At 37.7% G+C, this 14,262-nt stretch overlaps 1 protein-coding gene across 2 annotated transcripts in view; it reads left to right on the forward strand.

Moving 5' to 3' along the window:
* Positions 1 to 14,262, forward strand: part of ANKRD35 (ankyrin repeat domain 35) — a 126,193-nt gene that overhangs the window by 81,034 nt on the left and 30,897 nt on the right. The window lies entirely within an intron of this gene.

Genomic DNA, 14,262 nt, shown 5'->3' on the forward strand with positions numbered 1-14,262 from the left:
GATACTGAGAATTACATCCAGTATACAGGACAGGATAAGTGGTACTGTGCAGTGTATATATACAGAATAATACAGATACTGAGAATTACACCCAGTATACTGGACAGGAGAAGTGGTACTGTGCAGTGTATATATACAGAATAATACAGATACTGAGAATTACACCCAGTATACAGGACATGAGAAGTGGTACTGTGCAGTGTACAGTATATATACAGAATAATACAGATACTGAGAATTACACCCAGTATACAGGACAGGAGAAGTGGTGCTGTACAGTGTATATATATATATATATATATATATATATATATATATATATATATATATACAGAATAATAGAGATACTGAGAATTACACCCAGTATACAGGACAGGAGAAGTGGTACTGTGCAGTGTATATATACAGAATAATAGAGATACTGAGAATTACACCCAATATACAGGACAGGAGAAGTGGTACTGTGCAGTTTATATATACAGAATAATACAGATACTGAGAATTACACCCAGTACACAGGACAGGAGAAGTGGTACTGTGCAGTGTATATATACAGAATAATACAGATACTGAGAATTACACCAAGTATACAGGACAGGAGAAGTGGTACTGTGCAGTATGTATATACAGAATAATACAGATACTGAGAATTACACCCAGCATACAGGACAGGAGAAGTGGTGCTGTGCAGTGTATATATACAGAATAATACAGATACTGAGAATTACACCCAGTATACAGGACAGGAGAAGTGGTACTGTGCTGTGTATATATACAGAAAAATACAGATACTGAGAATTACACCCAGTATACAGGACAGGAGAAGTGGTACTGTGCAGTGTATATATACAGGATAATACAGATACTGAGAATTACACCCAGTGTTTAGGATGATAAAAGTGGCACTGTGCCGAGTCTATATAGAATAGATGCTGCAATTTACAGCCCGTACACAGGACAGGAGAAGTGGTACTGTGCAGTGTATATATACAGAATAATACAGATACTGAGAATTACACCCAGTGTACAGGACAGGAGAAGTGGTACTGTGCAGTGTATATATACAGAATAATACAGATACTGAGAATTACATCCAGTATACAGGACAGGAGAAGTGATACTGTGCAGTGTATATATACAGAATAATACAGATACTGAGAATTACACCCAGTATACAGGACAGGAGAAGTGGTACTGTGCAGTGTATATATACAGAATAATACAGATACTGAGAATTACACCCAGTATACAGGACAGGAGAAGTGATACTGTACAGTGTATATATACAGAATAATACAGATACTGAGAATTACACCCAGTATACAGGACAGGAGAAGTGGTACTGTGCAGTGTATATATATACAGAATAATAGAGATACTGAGAATTACACCCAGTGTTTAGGATGAGAAAAGTGGCACTGTGCAGTGTATATATACAGAATAATACAGATACTGAGAATTACACCCAGTGTACAGGACAGGAGAAGTGGTACTGTGCAGTGTATATATACAGAATAATACAGATACTGAGAATTACACCCAGTATACAGGACAGGAGAAGTGGTACTGTACAGTGTATATATACAGAATAATACAGATACTGAGAATTACATCCAGTATACAGGACAGGATAAGTGGTACTGTGCAGTGTATATATACAGAATAATACAGATACTGAGAATTACACCCAGTATACTGGACAGGAGAAGTGGTCCTGTGCAGTGTATATATACAGAATAATACAGATACTGAGAATTACACCCAGTATATAGGACATGAGAAGTGGTACTGTGCAGTGTACAGTATATATACAGAATAATACAGATACTGAGAATTACACCCAGTATACAGGACAGGAGAAGTGGTGCTGTACAGTGTATATGTGTATATATATATATATATATATATATATATATATATATATATATATATATATATATATATATATACAGAATATTAGAGATACTGAGAATTACACCCAGTATACAGGACAGGAGAAGTGGCACTGTGCAGTGTATATATACAGAATAATACAGATACTGAGAATTACACCCAATATACAGGACAGGAGAAGTGGTACTGTGCAGTTTATATATACAGAATAATACAGATACTGAGAATTACACCCAGTACACAGGACAGGAGAAGTGGTACTGTGCAGTGTATATATACAGAATAATACAGATACTGAGAATTACACCAAGTATACAGGACAGGAGAAGTGGTACTGTGCAGTATGTATATACAGAATAATACAGATACTGAGAATTACACCCAGCATACAGGACAGGAGAAGTGGTGCTGTGCAGTGTATATATACAGAATAATACAGATACTGAGAATTACACCCAGTATACAGGACAGGAGAAGTGGTACTGTGCTGTGTATATATACAGAAAAATACAGATACTGAGAATTACACCCAGTATACAGGACAGGAGAAGTGGTACTGTGCAGTGTATATATACAGGATAATACAGATACTGAGAATTACACCCAGTGTTTAGGATGATAAAAGTGGCACTGTGCCGAGTCTATATAGAATAGATGCTGCAATTTACAGCCCGTACACAGGACAGGAGAAGTGGTACTGTGCAGTGTATATATACAGAATAATACAGATACTGAGAATTACACCCAGTGTACAGGACAGGAGAAGTGGTACTGTGCAGTGTATATATACAGAATAATACAGATACTGAGAATTACACCCAGTATACAGGACAGGAGAAGTGGTACTGTGCAGTGTATATATACAGAATAATACAGATACTGAGAATTACATCCAGTATACAGGACAGGAGAAGTGGTACTGTGCAGTGTATATATACAGAATAATACAGATACTGAGAATTACACCCAGTATACAGGACAGGAGAAGTGGTACTGTGCAGTGTATATATACAGAATAATACAGATACTGAGAATTACACCCAGTATACAGGACAGGAGAAGTGATACTGTACAGTGTATATATACAGAATAATACAGATACTGAGAATTACACCCAGTATACAGGACAGGAGAAGTGGTACTGTGCAGTGTATATATACAGAATAATACAGGTACTGAGAATTATTCCCAGTATACAGGACAGGAGAAGTGGTGCTGTGCAGTGTATATATACAGAATAATACAGATACTGAGGATTACACCCAGTATACAAGACAGGAGAAGTGGTACTGTGCAGTGTATATATACAGGATAATACAGATACTGAGAATTACACCCAGTGTTTAGGATGATAAAAGTGGCACTGTGCCGAGTCTATATAGAATAGATGCTGCAATTTACAGCCCGTACACAGGACAGGAGAAGTGGTACTGTGCAGTGTATATATACAGAATAATACAGATACTGAGAATTACACCCAGTGTACAGGACAGGAGAAGTGGTACTGTGCAGTGTATATATACAGAATAATACAGATACTGAGAATTACACCCAGTATACAGGACAGGAGAAGTGGTACTGTGCAGTGTATATATACAGAATAATACAGATACTGAGAATTACATCCAGTATACAGGACAGGAGAAGTGGTACTGTGCAGTGTATATATACAGAATAATACAGATACTGAGAATTACACCCAGTATACAGGACAGGAGAAGTGGTACTGTGCAGTGTATATATACAGAATAATACAGATACTGAGAATTACACCCAGTATACAGGACAGGAGAAGTGATACTGTACAGTGTATATATACAGAATAATACAGATACTGAGTATTTCACCCAGTATACAGGACAGGAGAAGTGGTACTGTGCAGTGTATATATACAGAATAATACAGGTACTGAGAATTACTCCCAGTATACAGGACAGGAGAAGTGGTGCTGTGCAGTGTATATATACAGAATAATACAGATACTGAGAATTACACCCAGTATACAGGACAGGAGAAGTACTGTGCAATGTATATATACAGAATAATACAGGTACTGAGAATTACACCCAGTATACAGGACAGGAGAAGTGGTGCTGTGCAGTGTATATATACAGAATAATACAGATACTGAGAATTACACCCAGTATACAGGTCAGGAGAAGTGGTACTGTGTAGTGTATATATACAGAATAATACAGATACTGAGAATTACAACCAGTATACAGGACAGGAGAAGTGGTACTGTGCAGTGTATATATAAAGAATAATACAGATACTGAGAATTTCACCCAGTATACAGGACAGGAGAAGTGGTACTGTGCAGTGTATATATACAGAATAATACAGGTACTGAGAATTACACCCAGTATACAGGACAGGAGAAGTGGTGCTGTGCAGTGTATATATACAGAATAATACAGATACTGAGAATTACACCCAGTATACAGGTCAGGAGAAGTGGTACTGTGTAGTGTATATATACAGAATAATACAGATACTGAGAATTACACCCAGTATACAGGACAGGAGAAGTGGTACTGTGCAGTGTATATATACAGAATAATACAGATACTGAGAATTACACCCAGTATACAGGACAGGAGAAGTGATACTGTACAGTGTATATATACAGAATAATACAGATACTGAGAATTACACCCAGTATACAGGACAGGAGAAGTGGTACTGTGCAGTGTATATATACAGAATAATACAGGTACTGAGAATTACTCCCAGTATACAGGACAGGAGAAGTGGTGCTGTGCAGTGTATATATACAGAATAATACAGATACTGAGGATTACACCCAGTATACAAGACAGGAGAAGTGGTACTGTGCAGTGTATATATACAGGATAATACAGATACTGAGAATTACACCCAGTGTTTAGGATGATAAAAGTGGCACTGTGCCGAGTCTATATAGAATAGATGCTGCAATTTACAGCCCGTACACAGGACAGGAGAAGTGGTACTGTGCAGTGTATATATACAGAATAATACAGATACTGAGAATTACACCCAGTGTACAGGACAGGAGAAGTGGTACTGTGCAGTGTATATATACAGAATAATACAGATACTGAGAATTACACCCAGTATACAGGACAGGAGAAGTGGTACTGTGCAGTGTATATATACAGAATAATACAGATACTGAGAATTACATCCAGTATACAGGACAGTAGAAGTGGTACTGTGCAGTGTATATATACAGAATAATACAGATACTGAGAATTACACCCAGTATACAGGACAGGAGAAGTGGTACTGTGCAGTGTATATATACAGAATAATACAGATACTGAGAATTACACCCAGTATACAGGACAGGAGAAGTGATACTGTACAGTGTATATATACAGAATAATACAGATACTGAGAATTACACCCAGTATACAGGACAGGAGAAGTGGTACTGTGCAGTGTATATATACAGAATAATACAGGTACTGAGAATTACTCCCAGTATACAGGGCAGGAGAAGTGGTACTGTGCAGTGTATATATACAGAATAATACAGGTACTGAGAATTACTCCCAGTATACAGGACAGGAGAAGTGGTGCTGTGCAGTGTATATATACAGAATAATACAGATACTGAGAATTACACCCAGTATACAGGACAGGAGAAGTACTGTGCAATGTATATATACAGAATAATACAGGTACTGAGAATTACACCCAGTATACAGGACAGGAGAAGTGGTGCTGTGCAGTGTATATATACAGAATAATACAGATACTGAGAATTACACCCAGTATACAGGTCAGGAGAAGTGGTACTGTGTAGTGTATATATACAGAATAATACAGATACTGAGAATTACAACCAGTATACAGGACAGGAGAAGTGGTACTGTGCAGTGTATATATACAGAATAATACAGGTACTGAGAATTACTCCCAGTATACAGGACAGGAGAAGTGGTGCTGTGCAGTGTATATATACAGAATAATACAGATACTGAGAATTACACCCAGTATACAGGACAGGAGAAGTACTGTGCAATGTATATATACAGAATAATACAGGTACTGAGAATTACACCCAGTATACAGGACAGGAGAAGTGGTGCTGTGCAGTGTATATATACAGAATAATACAGATACTGACAATTACACCCAGTATACAGGTCAGGAGAAGTGGTACTGTGTAGTGTATATATACAGAATAATACAGATACTGAGAATTACAACCAGTATACAGGACAGGAGAAGTGGTGCTGTGCAGTGTATATATACAGAATAATACAGATACTGAGAATTACACCCAGTATACAGGACAGGAGAAGTACTGTGCAATGTATATATACAGAATAATACAGGTACTGAGAATCACACCCAGTATACAGGACAGGAGAAGTGGTGCTGTGCAGTGTATATATACAGAATAATACAGATACTGAGAATTACACCCAGTATACAGGTCAGGAGAAGTGGTACTGTGTAGTGTATATATACAGAATAATACAGATACTGAGAATTGCACCCAGTATACAGGACAGGAGAAGTGGTACTGTGCAGTGTATATATACAGAATAATACAGGTACTGAGAATTACTCCCAGTATACAGGACAGGAGAAGTGGTGCTGTGCAGTGTATATATACAGAATAATACAGGTACTGAGGATTACACCCAGTATACAGGACAGGAGAAGTGGTACTGTGCAGTGTATATATACAGAATAATACAGATACTGAGAATTACACCCAGTGTACAGGACAGGAGAAGTGGTACTGTGCAGTGTATATATACAGAATAATACAGATACTGAGAATTACACCCAGTATACAGGACAGGAGAAGTGGTACTGTGCAGTGTATATATACAGAATAATACAGATACTGAGAATTACATCCAGTATACAGGACAGGAGAAGTGGTACTGTGCAGTGTATATATACAGAATAATACAGATACTGAGAATTACACCCAGTATACAGGACAGGAGAAGTGGTACTGTGCAGTGTATATATACAGAATAATACAGATACTGAGAATTACACCCAGTATACAGGACAGGAGAAGTGGTACTGTGCAGTGTATATATACACAGAATAATACAGGTACTGAGAATTACACCCAGTATACAGGACAGGAGAAGTGGTACTGTGCAGTGTATATATACAGAATAATACAGGTACTGAGAATTACTCCCAGTATACAGGGCAGGAGAAGTGGTACTGTGCAGTGTATATATACAGAATAATACAGGTACTGAGAATTACTCCCAGTATACAGGACAGGAGAAGTGGTGCTGTGCAGTGTATATATACAGAATAATACAGATACTGAGAATTACACCCAGTATACAGGACAGGAGAAGTACTGTGCAATGTATATATACAGAATAATACAGGTACTGAGAATTACACCCAGTATACAGGACAGGAGAAGTGGTGCTGTGCAGTGTATATATACAGAATAATACAGATACTGAGAATTACACCCAGTATACAGGTCAGGAGAAGTGGTACTGTGTAGTGTATATATACAGAATAATACAGATACTGAGAATTGCACCCAGTATACAGGACAGGAGAAGTGGTACTGTGCAGTGTATATATACAGAATAATACAGGTACTGAGAATTACTCCCAGTATACAGGACAGGAGAAGTGGTGCTGTGCAGTGTATATATACAGAATAATACAGATACTGAGGATTACACCCAGTATACAGGACAGGAGAAGTGGTACTGTGCAGTGTATATATACAGAATAATACAGATACTGAGAATTACACCCAGTGTACAGGACAGGAGAAGTGGTACTGTGCAGTGTATATATACAGAATAATACAGATACTGAGAATTACACCCAGTATACAGGACAGGAGAAGTGGTACTGTGCAGTGTATATATACAGAATAATACAGATACTGAGAATTACATCCAGTATACAGGATAGGAGAAGTGGTACTGTGCAGTGTATATATACAGAATAATACAGATACTGAGAATTACACCCAGTATACAGGACAGGAGAAGTGGTACTGTGCAGTGTATATATACAGAATAATACAGATACTGAGAATTACACCCAGTATACAGGGCAGAAGTGGTACTGTGCAGTGTATATATACAGAATAATACAGATACTGAGAATTATACCAAGTATACAGGACAGGAGAAGTGATATTGTGCAGTGTATATATACAGCCCAGTATACAGGACAGGAGAAGTGGTACTGTGCAGTGTATATATACAGAATAATACAGATACTGAGAATTACATCCAGTATACAGGATAGGAGAAGTGGTACTGTGCAGTGTATATATACAGAATAATACAGATACTGAGAATTACACCCAGTATACAGGACAGGAGAAGTGGTACTGTGCAGTGTATATATACAGAATAATACAGATACTGAGAATTACACCCAGTATACAGGACAGGAGAAGTGGTACTGTGCAGTGTATATATACAGCCCAGTATACAGGACAGGAGAAGTGGTACTGTGCAGTGTATATATACAGAGTAATACAGATACTGAGAATTACACACAGTATACAGGACAGGAGAAGTGGTACTGTGCAGTGTATATACAGAATAATACAGGTACTGAGAAATACACCCAGTATACAGGACAGGAGAAGTGGTACTGTGCAGTGTATATATATACAGAATAATAGAGATACTGAGAATTACACCCAGTATACAGGACAGGAGAAGTGGCACTGTGCAGTGTATATATACAGAATAATACAGATACTGAGAATTACACCCAGTACACAGGACAGGAGAAGTGGTACTGTGCAGTGTATATATACAGAATAATACAGATACTGAGAATTACACCCAGTGTACAGGACAGGAGAAGTGGTACTGTGCAGTGTATATATATAGAATAATACAGATACTGAGAACTACACCCAGTATACAGGACAGGAGAAGTGGTACAGTGCAGTGTATATATACAGAATAATACAGATACTGAGAATTACATCCAGTATACAGGGCAGGAGAAGTGGTACTGTGCAGTGTATATATACAGAATAATACAGATACTGAGAATTACACCCAGTATACAGGGCAGGAGAAGTGGTACTGTGCAGTGTATATATACAGAATAATACAGATACTGAGAATTACACCCAGTATACAGGACAGGAGAAGTGGTACTGTGCAGTGTATATATACAGAATAATACAGATACTGAGAATTACACCCAGTGTACAGGACAGGAGAAGTGGTACTGTGCAGTGTATATATATAGAATAATACAGATACTGAGAACTACACCCAGTATACAGGACAGGAGAAGTGGTACAGTGCAGTGTATATATACAGAATAATACAGATACTGAGAATTACACCCAGTGTACAGGACAGGAGAAGTGGTACTGTGCAGTGTATATATACAGAATAATACAGATACTGAGAATTACACCCAGTATACAGGACAGGAGAAGTGGTACTGTGCAGTGTATATATACAGAATAATACAGATACTGAGAATTACACCCATTATACAGGACAGGAGAAGTGGTACTGTGCAGTGTATATATACAGAATAATACAGATACTGATAATTACACCCAGTATACAGCACAGGAGAAGTGGTACTGTGCAGTGTATATATACAGAATAATACAGATACTGAGAATTACACCCAGTATACAGGGCAGGAGAAGTGGTACTGTGCAGTGTATATATACAGAATAATACAGATACTGAGAATTACACCCAGTATACAGGACAGGAGAAGTGGTACTGTGCAGTGTATATATACAGAATAATACAGATACTGAGAATTACACCCAGTGTACAGGACAGGAGAAGTGGTACTGTGCAGTGTATATATATAGAATAATACAGATACTGAGAACTACACCCAGTATACAGGACAGGAGAAGTGGTACAGTGCAGTGTATATATACAGAATAATACAGATACTGAGAATTACACCCAGTGTACAGGACAGGAGAAGTGGTACTGTGCAGTGTATATATATAGAATAATACAGATACTGAGAACTACACCCAGTATACAGGACAGGAGAAGTGGTACAGTGCAGTGTATATATACAGAATAATACAGATACTGAGAATTACACCCAGTATACAGGGCAGGAGAAGTGGTACTGTGCAGTGTATATATACAGAATAATACAGATACTGAGAACTACACCCAGTATACAGGACAGGAGAAGTGGTACTGTGCAGTGTATATACAGAATAATACAGATACTGAGAAATACACCCAGTATACAGGACAGGAGAAGTGGTACTGTGCAGTGTATATATACAGAATAATACAGATACTGAGAATTACACCCAGTATACAGGACAGGAGAAGTGGTACTGTGCAGTGTATATATACAGAATAATACAGATACTGAGAATTACATCCAGTATACAGGACAGGAGAAGTGGTACTGTGCAGTGTATATATACAGAATAATACAGATACTGAGAATTACACCCAGTATACAGGACAGGAGAAGTGGTACTGTGCAGTGTATATATACAGAATAATACAGATACTGAGAATTACACCCAGTATACAGGACAGGAGAAGTGATACTGCGCAGTGTATATATACAGAATAATACAGATACTGAGAATTACACCCAGTATACAGGACAGGATAAGTGGAACTATGCAGTGTATATATACAGAATAATACAGATACTGAGAATTACACCCAGTATACAAAACAGGAGAAGTGGTGCTGTGCAGTGTATATATACAGAATAATACAGATACTGAGGATTACACCCAGTATACAGGACAGGAAATGTGGTGCTGTGCAGTGTATATATACAGAATAATACACATACTGAGAATTACACCCAGTATACAGGAGAGGAGAAGTGGTACTGTGCAGTATATATATACAGAATAATACAGATACTGAGAATTACACCCGGTATACAGGACAGGAGAAGTGGCACTGTGCAGTGTATATATACAGAATAATACAGATACTAAGAATTACACCCAGTGTACAGGACAGGAGAAGTGGTACTGTGCAGTGTATATATACAGAATACTACAGATACAGAGAATTACACCTGGTATACAGGACAGGAGAAGTGGTACTTTGCAGTGTATATATACAGAATAATACAGATACTGAGAATTACACCCAGTATACAGGACAGGAGAAGTAGTACTGTGCAGTGTTTATATACAGAATAATACAGATACTGAGAATTACACCCAGTATACAGGACAGGAGAAGTGGTACTGTGCAGTACTGTATATATACAGAATAATACAGATACTGAGAATTACACCCAGTATACAGGACAGGAGCAGTGGTACTGTGCAGTGTATATATACAGAATAATACAGATACTGAGAATTACACCCAGTATACAGGACAGGAGAAGTGGTACTGTGCAGTGTATATGTACAGAATAATACAGATACTGAGAATTACACCCAGTATACAGGACAGGAGAAGTGGTACTGTGCAGTGTATATATACAGAATAATACAGATACTGAGAATTACACCCAGTATACAGGACAGGAGAAGTTGTACTGTGCAGTGTATATATACAGAATAATACAGATACTGAGAATTACACCCAGTATACAGGACAGGAGAAGTGGTACTGTGCAGTGTATATATACAGAATAATACAGATACTGAGAATTACACCCAGTATACAGGACAGGAGAAGTGGTGCTGTGCAGTGTATATATACAGAATAATACAGATACTGAGAATTACACCCAGTATACAGGACAGGATAAGTGGTACTGTGCAGTGTATATATACAGAATAATACAGATACTGAGAATTACACCCAGTATACAGGACAGGAGAAGTGGTACTGTGCAGTGTATATATACAGAATAATACAGATGCTGAGAATTACACCCAGTATACAGGAAAGGAGAAGTGGTACTGTGCAGTGTGTACATACAGAATAATACATATACTGAGAATTACACCCAGTATACAGGACAGGAGAAGTGGTACTGTGCAGTGTATATATACAGAATAGTACAGATACTGAGAATTACACCCAGTATTCAGGGCAGGAGAAGTGGTACTGTGCAGTGTATATACAGAATAATACAGATACTGAGAATTACACCCAGTATACAGGACAGGAGAAGTGGTACTGTGCAGTGTATATATACAGAATAATACAGATACTGAGAATTACACCCAGTATACAGGACAGGAGAAGTGGTACTGTACAGTGTATATATGCAGAATAATACAGATACTGAGAATTACACCCAGTATACAGGACAGGAGAAGTGGTACTGTGCAGTGTATATATACAGAATAATTCAGATACTGAGAATTACACCCAGTATACAGGACAGGAGAAGTGGTGCTGTGCAGTGTATGTATACAGAATAATACAGATACTGAGAATTACACCCAGTATACAGGACAGGAGAAGTGGTACTGTGCAATGTATATATACAGAATAATACAGATACTGATAATTACACCCAGTATACAGGACAGGAGAAGTGGTACTGTGCAGTGTATATATACAGCATAATACAGATGCTGAGAATTACACCCAGTATACAGGAAAGGAGAAGTGGTACTGTGCAGTGTGTACATACAGAATAATACATATACTGAGAATTACACCCAGTATACAGGACAGGAGAAGTGGTACTGTGCAGTGTATATATACAGAATAGTACAGATACTGAGAATTACACTCAGTATACAGGACAGGAGAAGTGGTGCTGTGCAGTGTATATATACAGAATAATACAGATACTGAGAATTACACCCAGTATACAGGACAGGAGAAGTGGTACTGTGCAGTGTATATATACAGAATAATTCAGATACTGAGAATTACACCCAGTATACAGGACAGCAGAAGTGGTACTGTGCAGTGTATATATGCAGAATAATTCAGATACTGAGAATTACACCCAGTATACAGGGCAGGAGAAGTGGTACTGTGCAGTGTATATACAGCATAATACAGATACTGAGAATTACACCCAGTATTCAGGGCAGGAGAAGTGGTACTGTGCAGTGTATATATACAGAATAATACAGATACTGAGAATTACACCCAGCATACAGGACAGGAGAAGTGGTACTGTACAGTGTATATATGCAGAATAATACAGATACTGAGAATTACACCCAGTATACAGGACAGGAGAAGTGGTACTGTGCAGTGTATATATACAGAATAATTCAGATACTGATAATTACACCTAGTATACAGGACAGGAAAAGTGGTACTGTACAGTGTATATATACAGAATAATACAGATATTGAGAATTACACCTAGTATACAGGACAGGAGAAGTGGTACTGTACAGTGTATATATACAGAATAATACAGATACTGAGAATTACACCCAGTATACAGGACAGGAGAAGTGGTACTGTGCAGTGTATATATACAGAATAATTCAGATACTGAGAATTACACACAGTATACAGGACAGGAGAAGTGGTACTGTGCAGTGTATATATACAGAATAATTCAGATACTGAGAATTACACCCAGTATACAGGACAGGAGAAGTGGTACTGTACAGTGTATATATACAAAATAATTCAGATACTGAGACACCTAGTATACAGGACTGGAGAAGTGGTACTGTGTAGTGTATATATATAGAATAATACAGATACTGAGAATTACACCCAGTATACAGGACAGGAGAAGTGGTACTGTGCAGTGTATATATACAGAATAATTCAGATACTGAGAATTACACCCAGTAAACAGGACAGGAGAAGTGGTACTGTGTAGTGTATATATACAGAATAATACAGATAATGAGAATTACACCCGGTACACAGGACAGGATAAGTGGTACTGTGCAGTGTATATATACAGAATAATTCAGATACTGAGAATTACACTCAGTATACAGGACAGGAGAAGTGGTTTTGTGCAGTGTATATATACAGAATAATACAGATACTGAGAATTACACCCAGTATACAGGACAGGAGAAGTGGTACTGTGCAGTGTATATATACAGAATAATTCAGATACTGAGCATTACACCTAGTATACAGGACAGGAGAAGTGGTACTATACAGTGTATATATACAGAATAATTCAGATACTGAGAATTACACCTAGTATACAGGACAGGAGAAGTGGTACTGTGCAGTGTATATATACAGAATAATACAGATACTGAGAATTACACCCAGTATACAGGACAGGAGAAGTGGTACCGTGCAGTGTATATATACAGAATAATACAGATACTGAGAATTACACCCAGTATACAGGACAGGAAAAGTGGTACTGTGCAGTGTATATATACAGAATAATACAGATACGGAGAATTATACCCAGTATACAGGACAGGAGAAGTGTTACTGTGCAGTGTATATATACAGAATAATACAGATACTGAGAATTACACCCAGTATACAGGACAGGAGA

Source organism: Dendrobates tinctorius, unplaced genomic scaffold (genome assembly GCF_039654945.1).
Source record: "Dendrobates tinctorius isolate UK_male_01 unplaced genomic scaffold, ASM3965494v1 ptg000019l, whole genome shotgun sequence".
NCBI lineage: Eukaryota > Metazoa > Chordata > Amphibia > Anura > Dendrobatidae > Dendrobates > Dendrobates tinctorius.